The 25,361-nt window shown below is 42.1% G+C and overlaps 1 protein-coding gene across 2 annotated transcripts in view; it reads left to right on the top strand.

Moving 5' to 3' along the window:
- The window catches only part of LOC142291737 (uncharacterized), a 78,484-nt gene extending 53,553 nt beyond the window's left edge, over positions 1 to 24,931 (top strand). The window contains exons 2-4 of one of the 2 annotated variants that reach the window (XR_012750533.1): positions 8,262 to 8,641; positions 17,540 to 17,720; positions 23,558 to 24,931. The gene's annotated coding sequence lies outside the window, so the exon portion shown is untranslated. The remainder of the gene's footprint in view (positions 1 to 8,261; positions 8,642 to 17,539; positions 17,721 to 23,557) is intronic. The other variant, XR_012750532.1, reaches the window with a different exon arrangement.
- Positions 24,932 to 25,361: the final 430 nt, after the last annotated feature.

The raw sequence follows: 25,361 nt of genomic DNA, 5'->3' as shown, positions 1-25,361 counted from the left end.
ATTAGTACCAATTACCAATGTGCACCATGACCGCTGGGTTTTCCCCAGCCCCACCCAGCAATCTGTCTATCCGATCCGCAGTATGCCGATCCCGAGCACCCGGCAGACAACACACTGTTCGGCATTCACGGTCTCGGTGACAGATGACCCTGTCTGTCCGCCTAATTATAGAGTCCCCTACCACCAACATCTGTCTGGGCTTTGCTGTACTCCTATTTCCCTCCTTCCTACAGCAATTGTTTTCCTGGTTGCTAGGAGCAACATCCTGCTGTAGTGACCCTAGTCCAGGCCCTTCATTCCTAATATCAGCCAAACAGGCATATTTACTAGGTTGTGCCAGGTCAGGACTAGGCTCCCTGACACTTTTCCCCCTACCTCTTCTTCTAACTGTTACCCAGCTACCTACCTCTGGGTCCTGATCTTCCCCACCTCCACCCTACACCATATCACTGGCCCCAGCCAGAGAAAGCTCAGTGAGCTCTAAACTCCTCTCCAGGTTTGCAATGCCCCTTAGTGTTGCAAGCTGCTTATTTAGATCAGTTACCTTGGCTTCCAAATACGCAACATGCTTGCATCGAGTGCAGACATAGTCACCCTCGAACGGCTGCTCAAGGCATGCATACATCTGACAAGATACACACCTGGTAGCATTGTCCATGGAGCACCTATTAAATGGGGATAAACATTAAAGTAGTAAAACAAAGAGAAAAAAAAAACAATGGAAAACGTATAAGGATAAATTCAAACTATGTTCTTGTGTCAAACTATGTAATTGTGTTGAAACTATGCACTTATCTTAAATTCAGCACTTTACTTCAGTTCAGCACCTCGCACGCTCAGCACCTCGCTTGCACTGGCTGGTTTATATAGATGTACAATGACTACCAGAAGCTGCTAGAAGCTTCTAGAAACAGGTGTGACTAATCCTACTAATTAAATCACAAGACTAACTTTTTTTTTTTTTTCCCTTTTCACAGAATCACAAACAGACACACAATTGCCTAATGAAATTCAACAATTACAGTTATCACCACTATGTAATTGTGTTGAAACTATGCACTTATCCTAAATTCAGCACTTTACTTCAGTTCAGCACCTCGCTTGCACTGGCTGGTTTATATAGATGTACAATGACTACCAGAAGCTGCTAGAAGCTTCTAGAAACAGGTGTGACTAATCCTACTAATTAAATCACAAGACTAACTTTTTTTTTTTTTCCCTTTTCACAGAATCACAAACAGACACACAATTCCCTAATGAAATTCAACAATTACAGTTATCACCACTATGTAATTGTGTTGAAACTATGCACTTATCTTAAATTCAGCACTTTACTTCAGTTCAGCACCTCGCACGCTCAGCACCTCGCTTGCACTGGCTGGTTTATATAGATGTACAATGACTACCAGAAGCTGCTAGAAGCTTCTAGAAACAGGTGTGACTAATCCTACTAATTAAATCACAAGACTAACTTTTTTTTTTTTTTTTTCCCTTTTCACAGAATCACAAACAGACACACAATTCCCTAATGAAATTCAACAATTACAGTTATCACCACTATGTAATTGTGTTGAAACTATGCACTTATCTTAAATTCAGCACTTTACTTCAGTTCAGCACCTCGCACGCTCAGCACCTCGCTTGCACTGGCTGGTTTATATAGATGTACAATGACTACCAGAAGCTGCTAGAAGCTTCTAGAAACAGGTGTGACTAATCCTACTAATTAAATCACAAGACTAACTTTTTTTTTTTTTTTTCCCTTTTCACAGAATCACAAACAGACACACAATTCCCTAATGAAATTCAACAATTACAGTTATCACCACTATGTAATTGTGTTGAAACTATGCACTTATCTTAAATTCAGCACTTTACTTCAGTTCAGCACCTCGCACGCTCAGCACCTCGCTTGCACTGGCTGGTTTATATAGATGTACAATGACTACCAGAAGCTGCTAGAAGCTTCTAGAAACAGGTGTGACTAATCCTACTAATTAAATCACAAGACTAACTTTTTTTTTTTTCCCTTTTCACAGAATCACAAACAGACACACAATTCCCTAATGAAATTCAACAATTACAGTTATCACCACTATATAATTGTGTTGAAACTATGCACTTATCTTAAATTCAGCACTTTACTTCAGTTCAGCACCTCGCACACTCAGCACCTCGCTTGCACTGGCTGGTTTATATAGATATACAATGACTACCAGAAGCTGCTAGAAGCTTCTAGAAACAGGTGTGACTAATCCTACTAATTAAATCACAAGACTAACTTTTTTTTTTTTTTCCCTTTTCACAGAATCACAAACAGACACACAATTGCCTAATGAAATTCAACAATTACAGTTATCACCACTATGTAATTGTGTTGAAACTATGCACTTATCTTAAATTCAGCACTTTACTTCAGTTCAGCACCTCGCTTGCACTGGCTGGTTTATATAGATGTACAATGACTACCAGAAGCTGCTAGAAGCTTCTAGAAACAGGTGTGACTAATCCTACTAATTAAATCACAAGACTAACTTTTTTTTTTTTTCCCTTTGCACAGAATCACAAACAGACACACAATTCCCTAATGAAATTCAACAATTACAGTTATCACCACTATGTAATTGTGTTGAAACTATGCACTTATCTTAAATTCAGCACTTTACTTCAGTTCAGCACCTCGCTCGCTCAGCACCTCGCTTGTGCTGGGTGGTTTATATAGATGTACAATGACTACCAGAAGCTGCTAGAAGCTTCTAGAAACAGGTGTGACTAATCCTACTAATTAAATCACAAGACTAACTTTTTTTTTTTTCCCTTTTCACAGAATCACAAACAGACACACAATTCCCTAATGAAATTCAACAATTACAGTTATCACCACTATGTAATTGTGTTGAAACTATGTACTTATCTTAAATTCAGCACTTTACTTCAGTTCAGCACCTCGCTTGCACTGGCTGGTTTATATAGATGTACAATGACTACCAGAAGCTGCTAGAAGCTTCTAGAAACAGGTGTGACTAATCCTACTAATTAAATCACAAGACTAACTTTTTTTTTTTTTTCCCTTTTCACAGAATCACAAACAGACACACAATTCCCTAATGAAATTCAACAATTACAGTTATCACCACTATGTAATTGTGTTGAAACTATGCACTTATCTTAAATACAGCACTTTACTTCAGTTCAGCACCTCGCATGCTCAGCACCTCGCTTGCACTGGCTGGTTTATATAGATGTACAATGACTACCAGAAGCTGCTAGAAGCTTCTAGAAACAGGTGTGACTAATCCTACTAATTAAATCACAAGACTAACTTTTTTTTTTTTCCCTTTTCACAGAATCACAAACAGACACACAATTCCCTAATGAAATTCAACAATTACAGTTATCACCACTATGTAATTGTGTTGAAACGATGTACTTATCTTAAATTCAGCACTTTACTTCAGTTCAGCACCTCGCACGCAAGTCAATCACTAGGTTACGGCTTTTCAACCAGGGAAGTCCCAACATGATGGGAGTGGGCAAACCCTCCAAGACATAGGACGACAGACGTTCACTGTGTACTGAGCCCACTCACAGGTAGATATTTAGCACAGTATGAGTGAACTCTATGGCTGAGAGGAGCTGAATCGATAGCCTGGATGGGAATGGATCTTGTCAGTGTACTCTGAGTCAGACCCTGAGTCTGGGCTAAGAAGCCACCAAATTGGCACTGGCTCTGCTGTCCACCAGCACAGAGATCATCTCAGTTTTTCCACCAATAACCGCCTCTGCTGTCATGGTGAACTGGGACGTATAAATGGAGGAGATATAGATGGCCTGGTTGTTTCCCTCAACCTGACTAGTAGGACGCGGCTTACTACCAGATTGACTTGGCTTAGGTCTTAATAGACAGTTCCCAATATAATGACCCTTATCTCAGTAAAAAAAAGCCCCGGACTCATTATGAACTGTAAGCAACTCAACCTGAGGGGAGGCTCCCCCAACTGCATGGGTTTGTCGACTTGTACTTGAGATATTTCTTCCCTGGGGAGAACAACAGGGGCCAGTATCTTAGAGGGTCTCTCCTTGAGGCATCTATCCACTCTGATAGTTAGAGCCATGGCAGCCTACAGCGACTCTGGAGCAGCATACTGAACCATAGAGTCCCTTAGCCTACCTGACAAACCCTGACAGAAATTACTCCTAAGCGCAGGGAAATTCTATTTTGTGTCAATGGCCCATCTCTAGAACTCTGAACAATATTCCTCAGCTGGCTGTTGTCCTGCTGTAGTCTACAAAGTTTAGACTCTGCGAACGTGATGCCGTCAGGGTCACCATATAACAGGGCCAAAGCCACAAAAAAATTTATCTACCGACTGTAATGACTGGGAGTTGGTAGGCAGTGATAAGGCCCAGGACTGGGGATCTCACTGCAACAGAGAGACTACCACTCACTTGTTCCTCACACCCGGAAGTTTGAGGGTGGAGCCTGAAGTACAACTCCCACCAGAAAACTTATACGGGAGGGCTATCTTAGGTTCTGGTTGTGCCTGGGCATGCACCGAGACCAGAAACCCAGCAATTTGCTACAGTTGCTGCACAACCTGAAAGTGCAGATCCATGACCTCCTGAAAGAGGATCTGGATCAGGTTTGAGAATGCAACTGCCTGAGCCATATACAGTGTATCCGCTCATACCCTGTCCACCGCCATTAACTTGAGAATGGCGTCAGCTATAGGTATAGAAGTGGTGTCTAGGTATAGTAAAGTAGCCATGCGCTACACAATGAAACCACCGATAGCGCCACCTGGTGGAAAACAACGGAGTTAGCATATTTATTTTGAAAATGGAACGAGATAGAGAAAAAAAGTGAATTACAAAGTTGTAGGGCATCATAAAAGAATAGGGCACTGAAAGAAATGAAGCCACATTTAAATGAAGAGTCCCAGGTGGAAATCAGAGATCCCAACCATGAATCTGTCACTAGTCTCCAAAAATAAAGAGATGACTGTGACATTGGAGGAGCTGAAACATTCAGGTAGTGAAGACTAAAATAAAGAAATGGAATGTCAAAGAATGTGAGTGCCAGGACTCTTTTGTATTGCTGTGGATTATTTTCCTTGTGCACCACGTTAATAGGGGTGGGGTGCTGATCATCCCTTGAACAACTGTCTACAAAACGTTTTCCTAGAATGATTTTGTCTAACTCAAATACATTTTGGCAAACAGCAGTCTAGGTTTTTATGTCTCTGCGTCAGCAGTGTCGATGGATAGTTCATGATGACACTGATGCACCCTGAGCCTGCAGGACAGCTTGGATTTCTTTGGAACTTGATTTTTGCTGCTTATCCACCCTAAGGACTATCCTGCATTGTAACCCTTCATCAATTGTTATCTGCCATTCTCGTACAGTGAGAATAGCTACACGGCCATTCTTTGTAAACCTCTTGATTATGTTGCACACTATGGACAAAGGAACATCAACATCTAGGGAGATGGATTTGTATCTTGAAATTGTTGATATTTTTCAGCATTTTTCGTTGTCAAGTGACTAGACAGTTTTCTTCGCCTCTTTCTGTGTTCCATGCTTAGTGTGGCACACACAGACATACAGTGCAAAAATTGAGTCAACTACTCCCCTTTTTATCTTGGCTAAAGTGTAATTTTCATATTGCCCGTACCTGTTGCTTTACACAGGTGAGTTTAAATGAGCGCAACATGCCTGAAACAAAGTTATTTATCTACAATTTTGGAATGGTGCCAACAATTTTTTCCAAACCATTTCTTAAATTTTGTGTAAAATTATGTCCAATTTCAGTTTTTTCTTTTTTGTTTTATTCCAATGCATACAAATGAAATGTGTATAATAAAACATAGGTAATTGCAATAATTTTCTGGGAGAAATACTTAATTTCTTGGAACAATATCAAGGATGCCAACACTTTCAGCCATTACTGTAAAAACACAACACTTTTGTATTTGCTCCCATTTTTCATGAACTGAACTCAAAGATCTAACATTTTTTCTATATACACAAAAGACTTTTTCCTCACAAATATTGTTCACGATTTGTCCAAATCTGCATTAGTAAGCACTTCTCCTTTGCTGAGATAATCCATCCACCTCACAGATGTGGCATATCAAGATGCTGAGTAGACAGCATGATAATTGCACAGGTGTACCTTAAGCTGGCCACAATAAAGGCCACTCTAAAATGTGCAGTTTTATCACACAGCACCATGCCACAGTTGTTGCAAGTTTTGCGGTGCATGCAGTTATCATGCAGACTTTAGGAATGTCCACCAGAGCTGCTGCCCAAGAATCGAATATTTATTTCTCTACCATGATCCATCTCCAAAGACATTTCAGAGAATTTGTCAGTAACCATAGAGCAAATGTAACCACACCAGCCCAGGAGCTCAATATCTAGCATTTTCACCTTGAAGATCGACTGAGACCAGCCACCAGGACAGCTTCTGCAACAATCAGTTTGCATAACCAAAGATTTTCTGCACAAACTGTCAGAATCCACCTCAGGGAATCTGCATGCTCGTTGTTCTCATCGGAGTCTCCACTTAACTGTAGTTCGTTGTCGTAACCGATTTCAGTGTGCAAATGCTCACATTTGATGGTGTATGGCACGATGTCCTCTGCATAGATGAATCCTAGTTTTCAGTGCACAGGAAAGATGGCAGACTACGTGTAAAGAATTGTGTGGGTGAGTGGTTTGCTGATGTTAACATGCTGCAGGTGTATGTTATGGACAATGAACACAGGCGCCTTTTATTGATGCCATTTTGAATGCAAAGAGATATGGTAATGAGATCCTGAGGCTCATTGTTGTGCCATTCATCCATGACATCACCTCATATTGCAACATTATAATGCATGGCTCTAGGTTGCAAGGATCTGTACACAATTACTGAAAGCTGAAAACATTCCAGTTGTTACATGGCCAGCATACTGACCAGACTTGTCACCCATTGAGCAAGTTTGGAATGCTCCAGATTGGTGTATAAGATAAAGGGTTCAAGTTCCTGCCAATGTCCAGAAATTATGCACAGCCATTGAAGGGGAGTTGACCAACATTCCACAGGCCACAATCAACAACCTGATCATCTGTATGTGAAAGAGATGTATTGCACTGCGAGTCAAAAGGTCACACCAAATACTGGTTTACTGACACCCGGACCACTCAATACTGTAAAACTGTACATTTTAGCGTAGCCATTTATTGTGGTCAGCCTAAAGCGGGCTTCACACGCTGTGACATCGCTAGCGAGCGATAGCACCCACCCCCGTCGGTTGTGCGTCACGGGCAAATCGCTGCCCGTGGCGCACAATATCATTAGTCCCCGTCACACATACTTACCTGTCTAGCGACGTCGCTGTGGCCGGCGAACTGCCTCTTTTCTAAGGGGGCGGTTCGTTCGGTGTCACAGCGGTGTCACCAAGCGGCCGCCCAAGAGAAGCAGAGGGGCGGAGATGAGTGAGCAGAACCTCCCGCCCACCTCTTTTCTTCCTTATTGCGGGCGGCCGCAGGTACGATGATGTTCATCGTTCCTGCGGTGTCACACATAGCGATGTGTGCTGCCGCAGGAACGACGAACAACCTGCATCCTGCAACAGCAACAATAATCGGGATTAGAACGACCGGACAACAATCAACGATGAGGTGAGTAATTTTGATCGTTTAATGGTCGCTCGTGCGTTTCACACGCAATGACGTCGCTAACGAGGCCGGATGTGCGTCACGAATTCTGTGACCCCAACGATATCTCGTTAGCCCGCTTTAGGCACACCTGTGCAATAATCATGCTATCTGTCACGCTCCCCGGGTCCCCTGCGCTGTCCCCCGGCTCACCTGTCACGCTCTCCGGCTCCCCCGCCTTGCTCCCCGGTTCCTTGGTCCGGTCACCGCCGCTCCCCGCTCTCCAGCACCCTTTGCCGGCGCGTCCCCAGCGTCCTGGTCCCCGCTCCCGGCGCCCGTCGGCTTCACAGCCCCAGCCCGGCCCTGCTGCTTCCTCCTCGCAGCTTCCTGCTCTGGCTTCTGGCACTCGGGCCGCGCGCATGCGCATTAGGGCGCGCGCGCGGTCATTGACCCTTTCTTAAAGGGCCAGCGTCCATTAACAGGAAATGATGCAAAACAGGTACAGGGTATAAAGGGGTTTATTGTCCAAGGGGGCGGGGCCTGATCTTCGTGTTTCTTAAGCTAGGAGTCAGGTCTCCTGGTGTTTTTGTGATATACTCACCTATCTCTCTCGTAGAGCCGTGCCTGCCTTGCCATCCGGTCCTGACCGAATCCCGAACCCCGAACGCTGTCCATCTGCCATCCTGACAGTCCATACCATCTCGGATCCCTGCGGTGACCCGTTATCTCGCTCCAAAGGTTCCGGACCCCGCCTGACATCATCTCGGCTTCCGAACCTGAGCTGCGTCACCCGGACTACCACCAGTGACTCCGTGGTCCCAGGGACTTCTCCGTTATCCTCGTGTGCACGGACTGTTCTGCTGCCTATAGTGCTCCAGCTACCGGACCCCTTACCACCATCTAGGAGTTCGGCCCAGTGGATCCACCTCCTGGGTCTGCCCGTCCACCTGGCCCTGACACTATCTAATCAGCATCTTGATATGCCACACAAGTGAGGTGTGTAAATCTGGCAAAGAAGAAATGCTCACTAAGGCCTGAAACACACATCCGTGAAACACGTGCGTGTTTGGTCCATTTCCGTGTATACTGGAGACACGGCCAAACGTGCACCAATGTTATTGTATGATAAAAGCTCCACGTGCGTTTTTGATGCATGTCCGTTTGTCCGTGTCCGTGATCCGTACCTGTGTGCGTTTTGCACGGAAGCATGTCCGTTTTCTGCACGCAACACTCAGCACGGACCCAATGAAAATCAATGGGTCTGTGCGCACGTCCGAGTGACACGGACGCATCTCTGTTTGCTCCCTGTACGTTTTGTGCTTTTTCATGTGATGTCGGTCTTTTTTCTTTTTCTGTTTCGTTCTCTCCCTCAGTCCGTCGGTCGGTCTCTATGTCTGTCGGTCGGTCTCTCTGTCTTATCTGTCCCTCTCGCTGTCTGTCGGTCAGTTCCCCCCCTCTCTCATACTTACCGTTCCCCGATCTCCGGCGCGGTCTGCACGGCTGTTATAAAAACTCCGGCGGCTTTTACTATTTTGAAAAAGCCGGCCGCCCATTAATCAATCTCGTATTCCCTGCTTTACCCGCCCACCGGCGCCTGTGATTGGTTGCAGTCAGACACGCCCACCACGCTGAGTGACAGCTGTGTCACTGCACCCAATCACAGCAGCCGGTGGGCGTGTCTATACTGTGCAGTAAAATAAATAAATAAATAATTAAAAAAACGGCGTGCGGTCCCCCCCCATTTTAATACCAGCCAGATAAAGCCATACGGCTGAAGGCTGGTATTCTCAGGATGGGGAGCTCCACGTTATGGGGAGCTCCCCAGCCTAACAATATCAGTCAGCAGCCGCCCAGAATTGCCGCATACATTTTATGCGACAGTTCTGGGGCTGTACCCGGTTCTTCCCGATTTGCCCTTGTGCGTTGGCAAATCGGGGTAATAAGGAGTTATTGGCAGCCCATAGCTGCCAATAAGTCCTAGATTAATCATGTCAGGCGTCTCCCCGAGATACCTTCCATGATTAATCTGTAAGTGACAGTTAAAAAACACACACACACCCGAAAAAATAATTTATTAGAAATAAAAAACACTAACAAAGTCCCTCATCACCAATTTATTAACCCCGACAAAGCCCTCCATGTCCAGCGTAATCCACGGACCTCCAGCGTCGCATCCAGCTCTGCTGCATGGAGGTGACCGGAGCAGCAGAAGACACCGCCGCTCCTGTCAGCTCCACGCAACAAATGAGGTGAGTAGCGCGATCAGCTGCTGTCAGTCAGGTAACTCGCGGCCACCGCTGGATCCATAATATAGTGCAATCCTGGAGGAAAACCTGTTAGCGGCTGCAATAGGCCTCACACTGGGGTGTAGGTTCACTTTCGAGCAGGAGAATGACCTGAAACATACTAGCAAAGTTACAAGAATGGTTTAGGCTATGTGTCCACGTTGCTTTTTACCTGCTTTTTGCTGCTTTTTCAACTGCAGCGTTTAGTGCCAAAAGGGATGTGTTCTGCTTTTCAAGCATAGTCTATGGGAATTTGGGTTTCTTGTGCACACTATGCTGTTCAAAAAGGTGCCTTTTTGTGGCAGAAATTTGGGCAAAAACTCTGCTTTGCAGTTCAAAATGCAAATGGCAAAAACAATTGACTTGTTGCTTCCTTGAAAAGCAGAGTTTTTGCCCAAATTTCTACCACAAAGAGGCAGCATTTTGAACAACATAGTGTGCACAAGAAACCCAAATTCCCATAGACTATGCTTGAAAAGCAGAACACATCCATTTTGGTATTAAACGCTGCAGTTGAAAAAGCATCAAAAAAGCAGGTAAAAAGCAGGTAAAAAGCAACGTGGACACATAGCCTTAAAGCATGTTCCTGTGTGTGAATGGCCCAGTCAAAGTCTAGACCTAAATCCAATTGTGAATCTGTGGCATCACTTGAAAATTGCTGTTCACAGACATTCTCCTTCCAATATCACTGAGTTAGAGCTATTTTACAAAGTAGAATAGGCAAAAATGTCATCCTTTAGGTGTGTAAAGCTGGTAGAGACATATCAGAAAAGACTTGCAGCAGAAATTGCAGCAAAAGGTGTCAATACAAAGTATAAACACAGGAGGGCTGAATACAAATGCATGTCACAATTTAAATTTACATTTATAAATAAATAGAAAGCCTTGTATCATTTCTTTTACATTTCACAAATACTTGCTACTTTGTGTTAGTATAACATTCAAATTAAAAAAATAATAAGTTTGTGGAGGCAATGTGAAAAAGTGTGGAAAATTAAGCTATGAATACTTTTTCTAACCACTCTATTTATATACTGTAAATGTATATCTAGGTATAAATATCACCAATTTTCTAAGTAAATGTATTTCTAAAGGTGCTATAAGCATTAGCATTCATTTCTCACCAGATGTTAATAACAACCCATCCAATCAACAGAGGCAAAGAAATCAAACCATAAATGTCCATAAATTAAGTTAAATTGATAAAGATAATCCATTTCTATATTGGCAACAGGACAACATTGTACTTCTGACCGCTTTATAATATAAATATATCAAAGACCTGAAAAAAAGAGAGAGCGTGACCATACAGTCAGATTAAAAAAGCATACAACACCGTACTTTTTTACATCACATTCCCACAATTATTATTTTAGTAAGTTTTTGATGAAACATATTTTTACCGTGTCAAAACTGGAGAATCTTACAGTTCCAGCAAAGTAGATGGGATTTAAAGAAATAGCATGCCCATTGGGTTTTTTTGTTACGCAGCAGAAACTGACCCGTGATGTGGGTTAAAAATCCATATCATGTCAATTTTTCCTGCGAGTATGCTGAGTGCCATGTGTGGATTTTCTCCATAGAATTACATTTGGTGCAGAAACGCATATGTGTTTTTTGTTTTGTTTCCGCTCCAGAAATACACCAAAGCACATGTAGTCTGCACATGACTGTATCAATAATGTTTTGTCAAAGCCAAATAACAGGAATTATCAAAAGCAAAGCAGCTTTAAAATATATCAAACCATCAAGAGAAAAAAGCAGCTTCAAAAATGTGATAAAACTGTATGTAAAACATGTACTCAAAAATGCAATGAAAACCTAATTACACAATAAGTGCAGAAATTCTGCAATATCAAAAACTCACCAAATATTCATCTTTAGAATGTAGCCTTAAGCGGGCTTTACAGGCTACGATTTTGCTACAGCGATCTCGTCGGGGTCACGGATTTTGTGACGCACATTCGGCCGCTGTAGCGATCTCGTAGTGTGTAACTCCAAGGAGCGATTTTGGATCGTTGCAAAAACGTTGGGGGTCCGCTCCCAATTAGCGATACTATCTCTTTGCCGTTGTTGTTACTCGTTCCTGCGGCAGTGCACATCGCTGTGTGTGACCCCCGTAGGAACAAGGAACATCTCCTTACCTGCCGCCGGCCACAATGCGGAAGGAAAGAGATGGGCGGGATGTTCGTCCCGCTCATCTCCGCCCCTCTGCTTTCATTGGGCGGCCGCTTAGTGACGTCGCTTTGACGCCCAATGGACCACCCCCTTAGAAAGGAGGCGGTTCGCTGGTCACAGCGACGTCACTATGCAGGTAAGTATGTGTGACGGGGGTGCACGATTTTGTGCGCGACGGGCAGCGATATGCCCGTTTCGCACAAACGATGGGGGCGGGTTGCATGCTAGCGATATCGGTACTGATATCGTAGCATGTAAATCCACCCTTAGGGTATATTCACACGTGCCGTTTTTGCAGCTTTTTTGTTGCCTTTTTATATGCAGCACAACTCTGAGTTTTACATCACCAGCAAAGTGAATGAGATTACAAAACGTCTAATACACACGCTTGTTATATTTTTTTCTTGGTTGTTTTTTATGATATAATTTAAAGCTTCAGTTTCACCACATAGACTCAGAGTTAAATGATAAAATTCTCTCCGCCTTCAGCTTCCACTATGAGGAGCATATGAGCCTACTGTGTTATTATTGTATTCAGCGTATGAATGTATGTACAGAAGACAGCAGAGGAGATTAGGCGCTGCATAGATTTAAAAAACAAAGCTCAGATTGCAATAAAGAGTTTCTGCTTATTGAAATTAGGGATTTTTATTAGGCCAAATTAAGTATAAGACTGTTCCCACAATTAGTAAATTAGATTAATGGCTTTTTTTTCATTGCGCTTTTGAATTCCTTTTTTTCCATTACTTTTTTGATGTATGTGTCTTTTTGGTATGTCCTGTTTTGAATAAAGCTACTATGTTTTTGATATTTCCTTGTATTTGACAAAACTTTATTGATACATTCATGTGCGAATTACATGCTATTTCATCGCGTTTTCACAGTAGAAACGCACTAATAACGCATATGCATTTTTTACATGCAAATTTTCCAGCATTAGTGATGGGCGGACTCAGACATTAAAAGTCTTGATCCATGTGGGTTCACAAGAACCCGAAAGCCTCAGTTCAATGAGGTCACCTGAGGTCAGGTTACCTGCAATCACAAGTGGAGGACCGTGAGAACCTCTAGATGTGACCGCAAATAACCTAAGTGACATCACAGGTCATCCCTGTGGCTCAGTCTATACCTAAATCTCACAGCGGGTGGTCATGTTGTATACCCAGGTACTGTCACTTCAGATGTAACAGAGCTGCAATTGTTGTGGGACCTCATGTGGATTACGTTGGACCAGGGTGTTTTGGGGGTTAATAAAGGGGTGAAAGAGGGTGTTGTTTTGTATTTTATTTCATATATAGGATTTTTTTTTTGTGTGTTTAGTTCTTTGCACTTACAGATTAGTAATGAGGGGTTGTCATAGATGCCTCCCATTAATAATCTAGGGCTTAGTAGCATCTGAGTACTGTTATTAATCCCTTATTACCCCAATTGCCACCTCACCAGGGCAATCACGATAGCTGGGTAAAGTTCCAGGATTGTTGCATCTAATTAGTGTGACAATCCTGGCCAGCTTCAGGCTGCTATTTTTAGACTGGGGGGGCCCAATAAGCATGGGACTACCTAGCCTGAGAATACCAGCTCCCAGCTATCGACATCATCATGACTAGGTATCAAAATTGGGGGGGACTGCACACCAGTTTATTACATTATATATTTAAATAATAAAAAAATAAATCCACATGCGGTCCCTTTTATTTTGATACACAGCCAACCACATGGCTGTGGGTTGCAGCCTGTAGCCATATGCTTTATCTGTCCTGGGTATCAAAATATGGGGGGACTCTATGATAATTGTTTTATTTATTTATTTTTACACTACTATAGACACACAGATAGAGTCTCTGATTAAAAACAGTCAGACATGCTGTCACACAAGGTGGGGGCGTGTCTGACTGCAACCAATCAGAGACACAGGGACTGCCGGTGGGCAAGGGAAGCAGTGCATATGTATGAGGTTAATGAGCGGCAACAGAAGTATCGTTAGAGCCATGTATAACGCGCCTGCTCCAATCCCCCTATCCCTTCTACCACCATTTTAAAGTGCCAGATTCTGGTTCCAATGGCTTATATGGGGACCAGCATCCAGCCAGATATCCAGGATCAATTCCGGGCCTAAACTGGGTTTTATTTTAAACCCAGTTGGACCCGTCAATCCCAAGTATCTGCAAGTACACCAATCACTATCCAGCATCTAATGCAAATCTATGTAGAAAATCTGCACAGAAAACTCAGCATACTCTCAAGAGAAATTAACATTACCCTGAGTAAAAAAGAAGCACAGAGGGGATGAGATTTGTATAAATCCCATGCACTTTACTGAAGCTGTAAGGCTGTGTGCCCAGGATAAGTTTCTGGTGAGTTTTTGACACTGTTTTTGCTGTCTAAATACGCAGTGCCTTAGGCCACATGCACAAGTATTTGTTGATTATTTTACCTCATTATTTGTAAGTAGTGATGAGGGGGCACTCCCATGCTCGGGTGCTCGGTACTCTTAATCAGCAGTCGGATGCTTGGACCGGCTCGACTCGTGCACCGAGTATAATGGAAATCAATGGGATCTTGAGCCTTTTTCTGGAAGATTTCTCCATTGACTTCCATTACACTTGGGTACTCGAGTCATACCCATCTGAGTATTAACTGTTTGTTATGAGTATTGAGCACCCGAGCATGGCAGTGCTTGCTCATCATTATTTGTAAGTTAAAACAAGGAGAGGAACAATAAGAGAAGTGCATATTCTATGCAATCCTGGTTTTGGCTTACAAATACTGATGTAAAAACTCACCAAATACTCATCATGTGCACGTGGCCTTAGGCTTTCGTAGCTTGCGTATTTAGAACTTGTGTATTTGCTCTCAAACTGCAGCCTGATAGTATAACTCGACCTGCATATTCTTTCTCAACTGAAGTAAAACCCTATCTGAAGATCTAAGATGCAGTCAGTCATGTTACCTGCAACTGGCTCCTCCCCCTGTGGACTACTCCCACAACATAACTCTCACTGACTCTACTGTCAACTATATTATGAGCATTACCTAAATTGGTCACTAGATGGCAACATTTTTTTTACAAACAATTTCTATCACCGCTACATCTTGCTGTACACTATCATGTAACATATGATATATACATATTATTTATACAGCTAGACCTATGTCTTCGGGGCAGGAAACTGGTTACCTTCTCACACTTTGATTGCATATTTTTGCTGCATCAAAAATGCAGCATCTTACAGTTCCCGAAAAGTGGACTGGATGTGTAGAAATCTCATGCTCATTGTGCTTCTCTTTTACTTAGTATAAAGTGATCCGTGGTGCGTGTTTCAAATAAGCAACATGTCAATTGCTCTCACGAGTACAATTAATTTTAAGTAATTTTCACCATAAAATTGCACCAGATGCGGATAACTGAATCTCTCTATGTCCTCCATTGTCTGTATCTGACTAAATCTGACTGCTCTTGGAGGAAATACGAATGCAATCAAAGCTTCACACGCACCCATATACTTGAATGGTGCCATTGGTAGCATGCTGCCCTTTTTTTGTTGAATCATGAGTATAAAAGTGCTTCTCGGGAATGCCCCATGGTATAATATTGGCGCGAGTAATACAGTGGAACCTTGGTTTACGAGAACAATCTTCTGTTCCCTCACCGGCATCCTGGTTCTTGTAGTCTGCAGGTACAGGATGTGCATCGGGTAACCATAGCGACCAATGCTGGAGCTTCCGCTGCCAGCGCACTGATGTCCAAGGCATGAGTCGCTTGCCTCTGATTGGCCAGCGCGCTGCGTTCCTCCATTGTCGCAATGGTTAACCGATACACATACTGTACCTGCGGACTACAAGAAACAGGAAGTCGGTGAGGGAACGGAAGGTAAGGTAAGCATAATATGTATGTGTGTGTGTTTATCTGTGTTTGTGTGGACTGCAAGAGCGGGTCAGAGCGCTGTGACAGTACAGAATCGGAAGTGTGTGCGGTGAGTATTTGCTCGTACAGCAAAGATTGCTCGTAAACTGTGTTACAAATTTACAGCAAGCTTTGCTCGTATAGCGAAATGCTCGCACACCAAGTTACTCGTAAACCAAGGTTCCACTGTATATAATACAACATCGAATAGCCTTCGGCCGTGTTATATGCTCGTGTGAGCAAGCCCTCATGAACAATCTCTTCTCTCAGTTGGCAGTTTCTAAAATCACAGGTGATGGATAACTATAGACTGTGCCATACCAAGCTGTGCTTTCTCAATTATTACAGGGGGTTATATGACTAACTGCACTGAAGAGTAAGGCCGGCTTTGCACATTACGACATCACATGCCGATGCTGCGATTTTGAATGCAATAGTCCCCGCCCCCGTCGTACGTGCGATATCTTGTGATAGCTTCCGTAACGAACATTATCGCTATGGCAGCTTCACATGCACTCACCTGCCCTGCGATGTCGCTCTGGCCGGCAAACCGCCTCCTTCCTAAGGGGGCGGGCCGTGCGGCATCACAGCGACGTCACACGGCAGGCGGCCAATAGCAACAGAGGGGCGGAGATGAGCAGGATGTAAACATCCCGCCCACCTCCTTCCTTCTCATAGCAGCCGGGACGCAGGTAAGGTGATGTTCCTCGCTCCTGCGGCTTTACACACAGCGATGTGTGCTGCCGCAGGAACGAGGAACAACATCGTACCTGTTGCTGCACCGGCATTATGGAAATGACGGAGACTAACTACACCGATGATATGATAACAACGCTTTTGCGCTCGTTCATCGTATCAAAAAGGTTTTACACACTACGACATCGCAAGTGACGCCGGATGTGCGTCACTTTCGATTTGACCCCACCGACATCGCACCTGCGATGTCGTAGTGTGCAAAGCCGGCCTAAGAGAAGGGCAGGTAATGCGTAAAAAAATATATGTATAGTGCCTTCTAAAATTCCGCACAAAAGCAATATAATGGCCAGAAGTAGTGTTATTCTGCATGCACAGATGGCCAGAAATAGTGTTATTCTGCATGTACAGACACAACTTTCCCTGAACTGTTGCCTGAAAGTGCAGTTCTACTATAAATTCAAATTGAAAAGAGATTTGTATAAATGTAAACATACAGGGTCACATAATGCACTATGTTGTAGTAGCCCTAATAATTATATAAAACCATCTTTATGCCTGTAATGAATATTTGTATCATTACATTTCTAGATCCATGATTTCCAGTATTTATTTGTCTGTGCTTTTGAATGTATTACAATTGAAGTGTTTTGCAAGATAATTGGTTTATTGAAACTCCCTCTCTATAGCTTTTCCTATAACTCTGTTACATGACCTCTGCCTGTGACCTTGACACTAGTAATTTGGTGGCTCATTTGTCTTTTCTGGTTTGACCTTGGCCTGCTTTCTCATCTGTTTGAACTGTGCCTTTGCACTTTTTCTCTTTTCCTGCAGCTTTCCTAATTCCGTCTGGATCCATAGGGAATATTTGAGATTTTTTGTGAATAACACTGAAGACTACTGAAACAGAAGAATGGCAGCTGGAAGTTGGATTTTCTAGCTAACATATAGGACAACTAAATAAACCATAGAACAAATGCACCAAATGGGTAGACCAATCTTTTTGTTATATTAGGTAAGTCATTTTAGGTGGAAAAGAAGTATGTATGTAGAGTCGATTTGTCATAAATTCTGGAAAAAAATTGTGTTCTGATATCAATGCAGCTAATAGGGAATAGCAGGGGTTTGGAAGTCACTTATATCAACATATCCCATTGAATCTGAGATAGCTTTTCAGTTACACATTGTTCTTTATATTAAGGGTAAAGGGTAAATTTTGGTTGATATAATTTGCATTTAGTTATGAAAATATTGAATATGTGATAAAAAATTTGGCAATTTTCAAACTGTGAATAATTATGGGCTTAAACTAGAGACCGTAGTTATACCGTACAAAATTGTTAATAAATAGCATTTACCACGTCTCCTTTACATCAGTATTATTTTTGAAAATTAGAAGTTTAAAGTTTATTAGCAATTTCTAATTTTTCCAATAAAAAAAACAATTTTTTTTAGGGACTACATCACATTTAGGCTATGTGCGCCCTTTGTGTCATCCTAGTTGCAGTTCAAAACGCATATTTTGGCAGAAATTGCTTTTGCCAAAGTTGCTTTTGACAATCAAAACGCGGTAAATACGTGTGCATATTTACCGCGTATTAGCAGCGTTTTCAGCGCTTTTTACTTGCATTTTCATTGTCTAAAGTCAGATGCGTTTTGAACACAAAGACACAACAAAATAAAATTTTAACATACAAACACTATGAATAAAGGGGAAAAAATAGAAAAGACATAATTATTTAAATCATAACGAAAATAATTATATTTAATGAGATTATAGCGGTTTTATGCTATTTTTGCCCAAAATATCAATAATTAATTTTTTTTTATTTATTTTAATTGTCGGACTATGTGTGTTTGTAAAGGGACATAATTCCATTATTTTGATGTCAGAAAAGCATGCGTTTTGGTATTCCAAAACGCATTGTTTCTGCAGCAAGCAGGTAAAACGCTGGAATTTTGATGTTTGTTGCTTTTTGCTACTTCTCATTGACTTTAATGTTAGCACAACGCAGCCCAAATGGCAAAAACAATTGACATGTTGCTTCTTTGAACGCATGGTTTTTGCCACAAATTATGCAAATTAAACGCTGCGTTTGGAAACGCAAAGTGAAGACTAGAAATCCCCATTTTCCATAGACTTTGCTGGGAAATCAAGACGTATGCCTTTTAGCATGAAAACGCTGCAGTTCAAAACGGACCTAAAAAGCACCTGAAACGCAGGTGGAAACGGAAAGTGCGCACATAGCCTTAAAGCGACTTTGAAAGAAAATACCTCAAAGTTACACCATTTTAAACTGCATCCCTCATAGCACCTTTAACCTGAAGGTACTTCACAGAATTTTATAATGTTGAACCATGAAAATAAGTAATCAAAATCACATTTTCCCCCCAGAAATGTTACTTTACAAAAAAGCAACAAAAAAGAGGAATAAATATCATTACTTACTGCAAAGATTGAACTGCAGCTGTACATTACCTAAGCCAAAAACTACTACTCCAGCAGGATACAGCTAAGCCCCCACTAGGTGGAGGCATCACAAGTGCAGGAGGAGCAAATCACACACACACACACACACACACTTCCAAACATGGAGAGGGCGATTGCTGGATGGTAAAACTGCACACTGATGGCTTGCATAGAGTGCTGTTCACACTTGCAGATGCACAGTCACAAACCCGCAGCCTATTAGGTGATGCCCATACTATTAGATCAGGGGGGCTGCCAAGCTGTACACAACTACGCATCATACAGGGAAAGGAACTCTAATATGCAAGGCCTAACCAAAAGGGGCATGGCTGTATCCTGTACAAAAAATGAGGTTTTTAGTTGGTGTTATGACCATTATACAGAAGCCTACAACCCTCGTCACGGGAACCTCAAGCTTGTAGGTCTCTACATTATATATAATATAAAAATGCAACAAAAAAGAGGACTAAATATTACTTACTGCAAAGATGGAACTGCAGCTGTACATTACCTAGGCCAAAACCTACTACTCCAGCAGGATACAGCTAGGCTCCCTCTAGGTGGAGGTATCACATGTGCAGGAGGAGCAAATCACACACACTTCCAAACATGGAGGGGGCAATTGCTGGATGGTAAAACTGCACACTGATGGCTTGCATAGAGCGTTTTTCCGACTTGCAGATGCACAGTCACAAACTCGCAGCCCATTAGGCGACGCCTATACTATTAGATCAGGCAGGCTGCCAAGCCGTACTCAACTGCGCATCATACAGGCAGAGGAACTCTAATATGCAAGGCCTAACAAAAAGGGGCCTGGCTGTATCCTGTACAAAAAAATATGAGGTTTTTAGTTGGTGTTATGGGCATAAGATGAAAACCTACAACCCTCGTCACGGGAACCTCATGCTTGTAGGTCCCTACACTATATATCATTTACAAAAGTAACAAAAAAGCAAAAAAGAGGAATAAATATCATTACTTACTGCAAATCCTGCTGGAGTAGTAGTTTTTGGCCTAGGTAATGTGCAGCTTCAGTTCCAAAGAAAATGGACTGTATAGATTGTTGTTTGATTTCTCTTGCATAAACCATACCCCATATGTGGTGAAAATCTACTTTTGAGGCACATTGCAAAGCTCAGAAAGGAAGGAGCACCATATTGGAGTGCATATTTTGCTGCAATGGTTTGAAAGTGCCGTGTCACTTTGGCAAAGCCCATGACATACCGTAAAGGCAGACTTCCCATAAATGATCCAGTATATAAACTACACCCCTGATGATTTCATCTAGGGGTGCAAAATATTCTCAGAATCACTGGGATCCATTGAAGCGATCCAGGGTTATTACCACATAATGTAACACTGGTCATTAAGGTTAAAATTGGCTCCATTACTGAGGGGTTAAATGGCATATAATTATTTTAAATATATTTACTGTTATTAAATTTCCTATTATTGTTTTTAATTTTGCCATATTTAACTGTTTAACAACTGGGATGATTTTCAATTATTGTGTTTTTGCTTTTGATTTTACCTTGTTGATACGCCTCTGCAGCCTCCTATTTCTGTTGTACTTGACAGGCCAGGAGCAGATGGTATAAAAGAGACTGGGGAAGACCAACATCCAGAAAAAAATTCTTTACTGAACAACTATGTACATCAGATAGCAGGCACAAAAAATGCTTCATTTGCAGTATGCAGATATGAAGGAAGGTGTGGACGCTGGGCCATGAGGGCTCTGCACTCTTTTGCCAGAGAGGGCCAGTGTTTGTAGACCTCTTCAAGTTGGCTGTGTGACACTCGCTGTACTGTTCAGGGCAGAATTTACTACCCCACAACCGGTCGCCATGATAGATGTAGTAGATTGACACAGGACACTGGAGAACTCTTGGCAAAATAACTGTAAATGGTTTATTGCTTCTTCCATCTTCACCACAGACATGGCCACATTTATTCAGTTCTCCTACCGCTGTTTGCCAGGGTACACCATCTAACCTATCCTGCAAACTGGGACTCTTGGTTTTCTCAATGCCTCTGATGGCTTGTAGTCACCTGAATGCCTTAGAGGTGCTCTTGCTCTGGACGTCCATCTAGTTTCTGGACTCTTCTAAAGCCGTCCCTAGGTAAACCGTAGACTCTAGACCCTTGGAGGATTCCTTGACGGACCCAAGTTACAAGGTCACATCTTTACTCCAGGAACCCCACTGCTGCTGCCTTTTGAGGCCTGCCTCTACAACTAGAGGTGGTGTCACACATAGCGACGCAGCAGCGATCACGACCAGCGATCTAACCTTATCAGGATCGCTGCTGCGTCGTTACATGGTCGCTGGTGAGCTGTCAAACAGGCAGATCTCACCAGCGACCAGTGACCATCCCCCAGCCAGAAGCGATGCGTGGAAGTGTAACTAAGGTAAATATCGGGTAACCAAGGAAAGCACTTCTCTTGGTTACCCAATATTTACCTTAGTTACTAGCATCTGCCGCTCTCACGCTGCCAGTGCCGGCTCCCTGTTCCTCCTAGCCAGGGTACACATCGGGTTAATTACCCGATGTGTACTCCAGCTACGTGCGCAGGGAGCAGGGAGCCGGCACTGGCAGTGTGAGAACACACCGCTTAGCGCTGGCTCCCTGCACTCCTAGCCAGAGTACACATCAGGTTAATTACTGCTGCAGGGAGCCAACACTGGCAGCCTGAGAGCGGCGGTGCTAGTAACTAATGTAAATATCAGGTAACCAAGGAAAGGGCTTCTCTTGGTTACCCAATGTTTACTGTGGTTACAGCTTACCGCAGGCTGCCAGATGCCGGCTCCCTGCTCCCTTCAGTTCGTCGCTCTCTCACTTTCACACACAGCGATGTGTGCTTCACAGCGGGAGAGCAACGTCCAAAAAATGAAGCAGGACATTCAGCAACGACCGGTGACCTCACAGCAGGGGCCAGGTCGAATCTGGATGTCACACACAGTGACAGCGACGGGACGTCGCTGCTACGTTACAGAAAGTGGTGACTTAGCAGCGACGTCATTGTCACTATGTGTGACACCACCTTAACCCTCTGGCCATTTGTCACTCTTCCCACCTTTGCTCTCAGCTTTCTCTGTAACCAGGAAGTGACTCTCTGCTCAACACTAGCTCCACCCCCCAGTGAGCTAAACCTGACATGATCTGCTTCTATTACTAACAAAATCTATCTCCATAACATTCCTATGCTTCACATTACTTCCTATAAATGACATCCTGAACCTTTACCTCACACTATATCCTACTTAACATTCTCCACTCTTATATATCTGACTAATACACATAGTTAACATATTTCCAGCACATAACACATTACACTTAACATAACCATACACTTTACATAGTAGGAACTTAGAAACTTTTCAGTTACATATGGTGTTACTTTATTTTCCTTACAATCCACAATTCACAACAGTCCAGCAAACCACTATGGAAAGCTCCATCTTCCCATGCAAATCACCAAACAGATAAAAACACATTTCAAACATTGCAATGCATTATATAATACCACATTGTTTTCAAGGGGGTGTGGGTAGCACCTCCATTTCCTTACAGCCCAAAGAAAGGTTTCTCACCAAGGTGTCTATGGGCAATGGCTCTGTTAACGGATTGCTATTTATCATCCGTTTGTAACATATCAACTAAGAAAACAACAGATCTATTACAAATGTAAGTACAACAGATGGCTAAATAGCAATTCGTTAATGGATCTGTTGTCCATAGACTCCCATGTTATAAAAACGGATCCATCAGAAATAAGTTTCCCAATAAATCCATTCTATGGATGACTATAGGACATTACATTGTCATCACTACTATCCACAAATACACTCTAAACCTCATGTGCAAACTGACAGAATGAGATATATTATTCTGCTTCAGGGCGCAGCAGGAATATTTGTGACTAGACTACCCAATATTAATACATTGTTAATGTGACAATTTGGTACCATTAGAAGTAGGCTCTTTAATATGTATTTTGTGTCATTATGCATAATTTCCATCAAGGTATATAAGTATATGAAAGTATATGAAATGCATTTGTAGTTAAATCTGCCAAAGGAAGAGTTCATTTCTTAGTTAAAAATGACTGTTTACAATTTCAAGCAAATCAGTACGACACCCAAATCAGGACCGTAATCTCAATTAGCAGGTAAGTACTGTTTGCATTTCTGCTGCAGGCAAACTATGAAAATTAGGGACTAAAGGATTAAAAAAAATTAAAGTTCTCACGCATTAAAACTAAAAAAATTGCACAAAACCACCAATCAGATTCAAAGAGGTTTTTTTTTTCAGGGGTGGGGGTAGATTTATGTCTTTTTCAGATAATTTCTTTTAACTAATACCTCATTTTTTTATCTTTGCAGGGTGCAGCCAATTCATTTAGTGTGGGCAAGAGCTTGGATTTCTATCCTTGTGAGGTGCAGTTATATAGCCCTGGGACACCCGCCTGATATATTAGTATGGCCATCACCAATAGACTGGTGCACTACATGTATCTGTGTTACAGGCCCCTGATACATGCTTTTTACATGTGCCTTTATTAGGCTGGATTCACATGATCGTATGGCATTTGATGCGAGTGCATCGGATGCAATATGTAATGACCCTCGACTCCTGCTGTGCTGCCAGAGAGAGCCGAATGTCATGCAACTGTGATCAAATCACAGCTGCGGAGGAGAGGGAAGGATTAATCTCCCCATCTCCTCCATTGTCAGCCTATGTGATTATCGCATTGCACTCGGATGTCATCCGAGTGCATTTCAATGTTTCACTGGCACCCATAGACTTGTATGGGTGCAAGTGACATAGCTCTCACTGACAATCATAACATGCTGCAACTTTTCTTTCATCAAGAATCTGGATGAGAAAAAAGCTGACCATCTGCTCTCCCTCATTGAATAACATTAGTCTGAGTGCAATGCAAGATTTTCTCGCATTGCGCTCGTCCAATTCATACGATCGTGTGAGCATACTCTTATAGTCCCTAACCCCCATGAAGACAGTTGTATGAGTGATTGCTCATCAATATTTTACACAGTGGCTCAGTGGTTAGCACGGTTGTTTTGCAGAGATGGAGTCCTGGGTTCAAATCCCACCATGGACAACATCTGTATGGAGCTTGTATGCTCTCCAAGTGTCTATGTGAGTTTTCTCAGGGAGCTCAAGTTTCCTTCCACCTTCCAAATAGATGCTGATACAGAACGTAGATTGTGAGCCTCAGTGGGGACAGTGATAATGATGTTGAAACTGCTGTGGAATTAATGGTGCTATATAAGTTAGTTAAAATGAATAAAAATACACCTGAGCTGCCTCCACCTTTTATCATAGCGCCTTGGTTCATCCTCCAGTGCATTAGTATTGTGACCAACTATTCGGTAAGTATTGCTGCTATTTTCTGTGCTGTTTTTTGGATCTATGCCCTTTTCAATTAATTAGGAAGTTGTATTATACATTATCATATTTGGCATTGGAAGTCAGTAAAAGTGAGGTCAATCAAAATAGAAAAGAAATCCATGCAGTAGATGCCATAAAGAGAAAACAAAGAATAAAGTTTATTTTTGGTCACCACACATCCATAAGAAATGCAAAGAAATTTGATAAAAACATTATGTATGTACTCAATTTGATACCAATCAAACCATCATCAGACACAGCTCAATTGATGCAAAAATATAACATTATTAATGTTGGAAAATGATGAAATAAAATATTTTTGTTTACAAATTTTCAATATTTTACACCAGTAAAATAAAAAAAAAAATATGCAAATATGGTTTCATCATTCCTTACCTGGACAATCGTGCTATCAAAAACCCCCAAATCAATGGCGAAATTGAATATTTTTCACCATTTTGTGTCATTTGTATTTTTTTTTTATTTTTCAGTGCATTTTATGGTAAAATGAATAATGTCATCCAAAACTCATGCAAAAAATAAGTGTTGAAACGTTAAAAAAAGTTATGATTCTTGGAGGGAAAAATACAAAGGTAAAAAAATATTTATGTTGAGGCAAAGGGTTAAGGTATTTTCTTTTCAGTAGGACATTGAAACATGGATTTGAATTGATTATTTCCTACAAGGTCACATTTTTTCCGAGGCAGTTTTGAAACATGAGACTTCTAAATCAATAATCTAGCTTTTTTAATATCTATTTAGTTTAGACAATCA

Source organism: Anomaloglossus baeobatrachus, chromosome 2 (assembly GCF_048569485.1).
Source record: "Anomaloglossus baeobatrachus isolate aAnoBae1 chromosome 2, aAnoBae1.hap1, whole genome shotgun sequence".
In the NCBI taxonomy this organism is placed as follows: Eukaryota; Metazoa; Chordata; class Amphibia; order Anura; family Aromobatidae; genus Anomaloglossus; species Anomaloglossus baeobatrachus.
Note: the sequence above shows the minus strand (reverse complement) of the source record. Positions and strands in the feature narration are given on the sequence as shown.